The sequence below is a fragment of the Xyrauchen texanus genome, unplaced genomic scaffold, assembly GCF_025860055.1.
Source record: "Xyrauchen texanus isolate HMW12.3.18 unplaced genomic scaffold, RBS_HiC_50CHRs HiC_scaffold_125, whole genome shotgun sequence".
Taxonomy (NCBI): Eukaryota; Metazoa; Chordata; class Actinopteri; order Cypriniformes; family Catostomidae; genus Xyrauchen; species Xyrauchen texanus.
The window spans coordinates 60,001-68,890 of NW_026265597.1; the positions used below are offsets into that span (position 1 = coordinate 60,001).

The 8,890-nt window shown below is 34.7% G+C and overlaps 1 protein-coding gene across 1 annotated transcript in view; it reads left to right on the forward strand.

The window, feature by feature from the left end:
• The window catches only part of LOC127641657 (NACHT, LRR and PYD domains-containing protein 3-like), a 39,362-nt gene extending 38,105 nt beyond the window's left edge, over positions 1-1,257 (forward strand). Inside the window, exon 6 of the mRNA XM_052124599.1 lies at positions 1-1,257. This exon is cut by the window's left edge and continues 1,221 nt beyond it. The gene's annotated coding sequence lies outside the window, so the exon portion shown is untranslated.
• Positions 1,258-8,890: the final 7,633 nt, after the last annotated feature.

An 8,890-nucleotide genomic window follows, 5' to 3' on the forward strand; every position in this document is an offset into this window, starting at 1 on the left:
AAGCGCTTATTACAGGGACAATAAGAGAATAATTTACTGTAAAAAATTACATGTGCTCTCGTTCTTTTTACCATTAATTATACAGGAAAATCTTTTTACATTTAAATAATTACATTTTTACATAATTTTATTGTAAAAATTACTGTATTGTCTTTTAAAATATATGAAAACATTTGACTGTATATTTCACAGTTAATATTTGATAATCAATGAACATTTTATTTCTGTAGCATTTTTACAGTATTTTACTGTTTAAATTACTGACATTTTTTACAGTTTAAAGGCTCTTTTTCTTTTAATTGTAAATGTTTTTTTGAGTTTGCACAGTGTCTGTTCTGCAAATGCTCTATACCGTGTTTATGGTCCAGATATGATGTTGTCATGCAGCAGAGTGCGGCAAGAGCTCGAAGTCTTGAGAACAGATTGTTTTAAAGGAATAGTTTTTATTGTGTTGTTCTTAAAGAGTTTCAGCTGTTTATTACACAAATAAACAGTTAAGTGTGTTATTTGAACTAGATAAATGATGTTGAGTTTACTTAAAGAGAATGTGGACACCGATTGTAGTATTTTAAGTGTACACAACTTAAAGTGACACAGTAAACTCATGTTGAGATTAGTGCTATTTCAGAAGTAAACTGAACGAATTGTATTAATTTTAAGTTCATTGACTTAATAGAGTAATCTTACTAATAAATCATTTGTAAGGTTACTAATTCATTTATAGTAATTAATAAAAAACAAGCAAGTAAAGTTAACTAGAAATGTACTATTAAGTTTAATAATAAGTTTACATTACTTAAATAGGAACGTTAATATAACTTCATTTTAGTAAGTTTGCTTTGCAGAAATAATGCAATCGGTTTCCTTCATTTTGAAGTGAACTGAACATGTAAACTTTTACAGTGTTTGCAGGAAACACATGTAAAATACTGTCTTGTGTAAGACGATGTCATGTTTAAAGTATATTGTACAAAGTCTGGCTAAGTAATAACAGTTTGATATTGAAGAGAAGCAATTTGTAGTATTTGGAATAAGCCAAAAGTGTTACGGAGCATTTACTTTTACTCAAATATAATACACTTATGATATATTTCTTGTATGTTTCAAAGACACTCACAATTAATTTGTAAAGTACTTGTAACACAAATAAAGTACACTTTAATATCACTAATCAAGCCTGTAATTACCCCACACTGACATATACTTAAAATAACCAAATGAGTGTTCACTGGAAAATAATAAAGCAAACAAACGATTCTTTCATACTTTGTATATTAACTTTGTGCATCATGGAAATCGTGTTCCTCTGCCTGTGTTGGAAATGTTGTCTGTGGCTTTCACTTTGTTAGATCATTCAGCCAACAATGCAAGCAATGCCAGATCTTGCCTCCCATTAGACCTCCATAAGAACATATTAAACATATCAGAGTTTAACAGCTTGTAATGTTACTCTTCTATCAGCTCAGCAGGCAGCAGGGAATAGCACAAGACAAGAGACAAACATCAGCAGAAATTATTGAACAACAGTTTGACCAGCACAAATTCAACAAATATATTAATACTAATCACAAGACAATGAAAAATTGCTGCTTAACTGTCCTGTGATGCTGAAGACCTTGAAATGGAGTCAACTAACTGAAGATAAAGCAGCACACAACATAAGATTAAACTGAATGAGTAAAAGAGAAGAGATCTTTTATTACTTTAACTGTATTAAGTGCATTTCCACTATTGTCCTGCAGGTGTCATCATAAGTCTATGGGCTTAAGATGCTCTTAGTATTGTATGATTAGCAATACACTATTACTCTACTCTTGTTCATCTGTGAGCATTTTAAATTCTACTTATGTTATGATTGCTTTGGGAAACTGGCCACAAAACTAAAATGAATCATAAGAAGGATTTTACTTGGGCTTATATGAGGCTTACGGGAAACAAGGCTCTGGTTACCATGTGCTGTTTTAACACACGTTTCCCCCTGTGTATATGTCAGGACATGCCACTCTATTCATATATATCAGACATGGTCTCTTCTAATTCAACAAAAATGGCAAAAATAATGTCTGCTAAAGACGACATGAGCAAAACCCCGTCAATGATGTCTGTGCTTGTCCCTTTAGGGAGGTCTCAAAGCACAGATAGAGCAGAAGTCTTCTTTTGATTGTAAAATGGACATTTTTATAGAATAATGAACACAAATGTTTAGCTCACATTAACTGATTTAAATGCTATGACACAAAATGTTTCATTGATTTTTGAGCAGTTAACCTGATGCCGTGTCCTCTGCCATCTCCCTTCTCTGTTCTTTGATTTGCTCTTTAGATGATGTTGAATGTCTGTGGAATCTCAGGAAACTGTTCACAGTTTATTTAACGTTTGTTACAGCAGCAGAGCTTATAAAAGATACAGATGGTTCATTCATGTCCATTAGAGACTTTATATCAGTGAGAACAATGTCTAAAGTGAGCAGTTGATCAGATTTCATCACAGTTTTGAAAGCTTCATCTTTTCATTAAAGATGACCTGTAAGACAAACATCCCACAACTCGTTGCATCTTCTTGGACTGTGTGTGAAATATGAGCAGACCTCCACTGAATGTTCCCCCACTCTTCCTTTCTGAGTCGCTTCAGCCGCATTCTGAAGTATTGTCTGTGTTTCAAAACCATTTACACACAAAATGTCAGAAAGAAAATGTAACTTTACAAGTGTACATGTTTTTAGAAGGATTTATTGTGTGTTTGTGTGTCATGTAATATGGGCTAATTTTTGGGATGCAGTTCTGAGGCTCTCCATGTCAGATTCAGCAACTGCAGGATCCACAACAAACATGTGTTCGGAAGGAACATGAAGATACTGACAAAACACAATGAACAATATCAAATCACATTGTTACAATTGTACAATCATGTCTGTTTCCACAGTTTATCATATTGTTTTATTATTCCATAAAAGTTTAAAGGGATATTTCACCCAAAAATGAAACTGATCTTATAATTGACTCCCCTCGTGCCGTCCCAGAGGTGTTTCACTTTCTTTCTTTGACATTGGTGAGTAAATGATGAGAGATTGTTCAGTTTGGGGTGAACTATCACTTTATCAACAATTTCAGGTCATTGCACACTGTAAAAAATGTCAGTAATTTAAACAGTAAAATACTGTAAAAATGCTACAGAAATAAAATGTTCATTGATTAACAAATATTAACTGTAAAATATACAGTAAAATGTTTTAATTTATTTAAAAGACAATACAGTAGTTTTGTGCCCTTCTGTAGTTACTATGTGATTAACAAATACCTTATAAAGTAAACAACAGATTTTTACAGTGTCAGTGTGTAAATTACAACCATTTTAAACTGTGAAATGTTCAGGTTGTTCTGTAAAGTGGTTTACTACATTTTAACTGTATTTTAACATAATTATTCTGTCAATCACAGCTGGCAGATTTATTTTACAGTGTTTAATCCAAGTTAGTTCTTCAGAGGTAACGCAAGTAACGGAGGTAAAGATTGGAAAATGCTGCAAATGCTCGATTCAGGACCGTGAACAGAAACCGAGCACAACGATTTATCCATTCGCTGGTGACGTCACACCAGGTGGACCTTAATCCGGCCCTGGGGTGTCATTACATCAAAACCACATTTGGTCCAGCCCGAATGTTTGTGTTCGAATTGCAGGTGTTTGAGTGGAACTGAAGTGGGATTTAAAAGTTTAGCGACGAGAACTGTCACTGAAGTATTTATGATCTACTAAATTTAGGCAGGGCCTATAAGGACATGAAGAAATCCCTTCACTTACCACAAACATCCAGTGGTTGTTTCTTATATTCACAAATGAAATGGCTCCATCAAACGTGTCAACATGAACCTGTACAGTGTCATAAGCGAGCATGATTACAATTATTAAAATTGCACTTTTGTATACATGTTTATACATAGTTGCATTTGTTGTTTTAAAGGTGTAACACATGCCTCCATATAGGATACTTCCGTCATTCAAACCTTGTCGGCTGACTTGTTCTCTTTGTCCACAAAATGACTCGGTGGTGTAGTGATTAATGTGAGCGTGCATATTCAAACACCTACTGGCTTGAATGCAGAACTATTAGCGGCATGACAGAAAGTCGTGCACCACATCTGTGTCAGTCATTATCTGAAGACTTGCTTATCGAGATTGGAATAGTTCAACTATCTGTTCTTTACATTATATTTCCTTGTCAGATCTGCAGGGAAACATGTGATACCACTGTGACCTGTGAAACATATGAGAATACACAGCGATGTCTCAAATATTATATTTGGTTGCTGCATAGGAAACTATAATAGGACGTTTCAAAAGGTTTGAAATCTCACGTGTACAGACACCATAAAGGATATGCAGAGCCCACAATGTGCACTACACATTCCTTGCAATGTCATTATTTACCTGAGTTTATTTCTCATATTAAAATGCACATTAAAGAGGGAAGAAAAGTCACGTGCCCTTTCAAGCAGTGTGCTAAAACATTTACCTCTCACTTGTGTAGAAAACATACAAATACAGGAGGCTTAATTAACTCCAAATGTGGCCATACCTCTTCTTTCAGATGTTCTTTCACACATTTTGAGCTTCTCACTGACATCGATGTCCTGCAGCACCAAAACTTTCTATAGAGGAGTGAGGAAACCCATGGAAGAGTTTTACCAACCCAGAAGTTCAGTCAGTCCTTTCCAAAGATGAAGCCATTGATTCATCACAGGACATAGTTCAACTCCTAATGGCTCACTTCATAGAGAAGCAAGAAGGACCAATTCTTCAAGAAAATGTACGTTTGTCTTCATATTCACTGTGTTTGTTCTTTGAATACCTTCATAAAATGGTTCACCTAAAAATGATAGTTCTGTCACCATTTACTCACCCTTATGCTGTCTCAAAATCACATGACTTCTGCCGAACACAAAAGACGATATTTTAATGGAGAAATGTCTGTTTGTCCATACAATGCAAGCGAATTGAAACCAAAAAGGACATAAAAGTTCCTGCATAATGTCTCCTAAAGCAATCCAAATGGTTTTGGGTGAGAATAGACCAAATGTAACTTCTTTCCACTGTACAGAAATCAGCCGTCTCCTTGGCAAACATGAACTCAAGCTTGATTACAATTCCTCGCGCTCTGCATATTCATCAAGTGCTAGGAAGTGTAATCAAGCCGTACAGTCCAAAGTGTTACAGTTTGGTCTGTTCTCACCCAAAACCAATTGAATCACTTCAGAAGACTGGTGAAACCACTTGACTCATATTAATGACTTTTATCCTCCATTTATATCTATTTTGGTCCTCATTCTCTTCTTTTGCATTGTATGGACAAACAGATATTACATCTCCATCAAAATATCATCGTTTGTGGCATACGTGTTTAAATCAACAAGGGTGAGACAATTATCATTTGTGGATCAAATATTCCTATTTGGAATATAACAGGCCTGTTGCCTTCAGTATTAGCAGTAGCACATTGGTTCTTAAATTGTTATCTTTACAAATAGATGTGTACAACTCCTGCTGAGCTTGAGAAGACGGGTAACCTGCCTGTGACTCCTCGTTTCATCCTGCTTGGTTAGTATATCATATTAGATACGTCTGCATTTTGTGTCACTAAAACAAAGCTCACAGTCTGACGCATATTTTTATTATCAGGACAAGATCCACCTTTGTGTCCCTCATTCTAGAATTTACTGTCTTTGAATTGTCTGTGTTCAATTGTCATCATGTACTCACAGGCATGTAGTAACAAACCCATATAACCTTCTTTCTAGGGACTGGCTGTGTCAGTTATCGTTCAATATTATTTAGAGAAAAAGATGCAATGAAAGTGAACGGTAACTGATGCTGTCAGTCCCTAATATGCTTTGGTCCACTGAAAAACTAAATTAATGCAGATTTGGAGCAAATGATGAAAATGTTCATTTTTGGGTGAAGTGTCCATTTGAGTGTCCGATCACATGATGTGTTTTTATGTGCGGTGTGTTCAGAGATATTGTGGGTTCTGTTATCTTGGAAGACATGACATTGTGTGCCATTGTTTGGGTTGGCATCATTTTCTCACTGTCTTATGTACACCCAGCTGTCCTTAGAACATAGATTACACATTCATCTCTTTATAGTTTCCTTTAAGGTCCAGGTGATATTCCGGGGCAATGGATGAAGATCAGCCTGGAAGGCCGAATAATCTGTGAGGTGTGCAGACAAGTTTTGTCACTGGAATTGCTGCATTGTTTTCTTTGTATTACATCTTTAATTTGCAGTACCAAGAGGAAGCAGCATCCACACTGGAATTCCTTCAAAGGTCACAAGCTTGCACGTATTTTATTATGTGTTTCATTTTCATTCATATGTTAATATTACTATGTTGACTTAAAGGAATAGTTCTCCATTTAATAATGATCTCATTTACTCAACTTTGTCATCTCAAACATGGGATTTTCTTTTGCGGAAAACAAAGATATTTGGATGGAGATGTGATATTTGTTTGTCCATTCAGTGCAAGTGGAATATGTACCAAACTGTCAGCAACAAAACGCACATAAAAGCATAATAAATGTAATCCATACGAGTACAGTGGTTTAATTCAGTTGAATTTGAGTTGAGAACAGACTAGAACTCTTTCATTGTTCAATTTGCCATTGCAGTCTCAGACACAATCATGATTTCAGTCCTGATTATTTGACACATACTCAGAGCGCTAGGAAGTGTAATTGATCTTGAAATCATGATCGAAGAGGAAAATTCTGATGTCAATATTTAAGGTGAATAAGGATTACCTTTAAAATGCTTTTATGTCCTTTTTGTAGCTTTATATTGTGGTCTCCATTCACTGCATTGTATTGACAAACAGACGTCATATTTCATCATATTTGAGTTCTGCCGCCCCATTTACACACAGGGGCATTCACTGGCACGCTGTATGACCTGTTTGGTGTATTTCAAGTCTTCAGAAATTATAAATATTAGTGAGGACATTTTAGATAATCTGAATGTAACAATTTTAAATGATTGTTCACTGAAAATCTTCCTGATATTTTTCAGGCGCTTTATTGGAATAAATCCGGAAAAGGCTGGATCAAGGCTGCACGGGAAAAGTGGTGTCTAAATAAACTGTAAAAACTCTGCAGAAGAAGACTGTAACTGTCAGTCCAGAGGGATCACATCTCTTAAACAAAACTGATGGACTTTGATGGACTTTGTAGCGGACACTCCCCACAATGCAGTTGGTTTTTCACATCATATGGTGGGCTGGAGTGTTGCTGAAGGATGATTTGAGTTTTTTACTGATTTGTATTTTATAAACATTTGTTTTGATATAAAAATGGTGTTTTTTGAAGCCTGATTTGACAGTAGATTTGTATTTTATATAAAGGGAAGTCATTTCTAATTGTGTGTTTTGATAAATGTTCTGCTTTTTACTGAAGTCATTTGTGTATTTTGATTTGTTTTTTGTTGCAGCACAGCACTGAATATTATTTGAATACTTTTATTCATTTATTGACTGTTTTAGTGCAGATTGATAAATATGTTGTTGTTTCAGAATAAAAAAACATTCATAACTTGGCTTTGTTTATCTTTTGTTATCCACATATACAAACAGGAAGTGCTGCTGTAATATGCATTTAAAAGTGTGATTATGGGGTTGTGACTGTATTTAATTTAACAGCTCTATGCTTCTAACTTACAGATGTGTACTGATGTTGACAAATACAGTATTTAGCTGTTCATTTCAAGAACGGTAACACACCATATTTTGACAGTATAATGCAACCACAGCTGCCAGTAGATTACTGTTTTTTTTACAGGAAATGTTTTTTGTGTTATTGTTTGTGGCAGATCACATGAACACTTTCAAGGTTTTGAGCATTGATTCCTTATTTAAATACAGTAGTGCCGCTTGCATTATTGCCCAACTGTAGTCCGTCTCTACACGGTGTATGTGTAAAGTGGAGTATGTGGACAGTTTGAGCAAAAACTGCAGAAGACAGTGTGAGACTGTAAATATGTAAACAACAATAAAAACCTTCGACATTCAGCAGTTGTCTGTTATTTCTTCAGGTCATTTTATTTTAAAGTTCATTGAAAGTAAATGAACAGAACCTAAAATCTGAAGCTGCTAATAGCACTTAAAATTGAGCTGAATGAGCTTAAAATATAGAGTTGTGGAAACAGAGACTCTTAGGGTTAAAAACCTTCAATATATTAGCTGGTGTTTCACAGTATTTTAAGAAACATGTTTGAATGGAAGCTCATTCATTTGGTCATAGCAGCTTCATTTATTTTAGGGGAAGTTGCTTCAAATTTCTAGTGGAATTTGTTTAAAAAGTGGGATGCAGAAATGATGCACAATATTTTTAAGCAAATCCAGCACATTATTTTTTCAGTGTCTCCAACAAAACCTGCTGTATCAAACCCTCTGAATATTCTCACTCTGAAACTTATTCATGAAAATAAAATATCCAATTACAAATCTAAACTTATTGTTAAACAAATTGACAAAAACCTCAAACATGATGAAGATGAAACATTAAAAACTGAATTTGACCTCCACAACAAACTTCAGCACTATTCGGTCCTAAACAGAAATACCAAATTTACAAAAGATTATCAATGAAACAGTTTAAAGAAAGAATGATTGTGTCTAAATATAGACTAAGTGCCCATGATCTAGAGATAGAGTAACACATCACAGGTCCTTGTTGCCCAGAGAGAAATAGAAACATCTTTGTAATGTTTGGCAATACTGTTATAAAACTGTCATGTCAATAATGCTGAACTGGCAAAAGAATTTAAGAAAACATACATTTGACTTCATTGGCTAAATATTCAACAGTTCTTGCATATATCTCTTTTTTTCCCTTAGACAAGC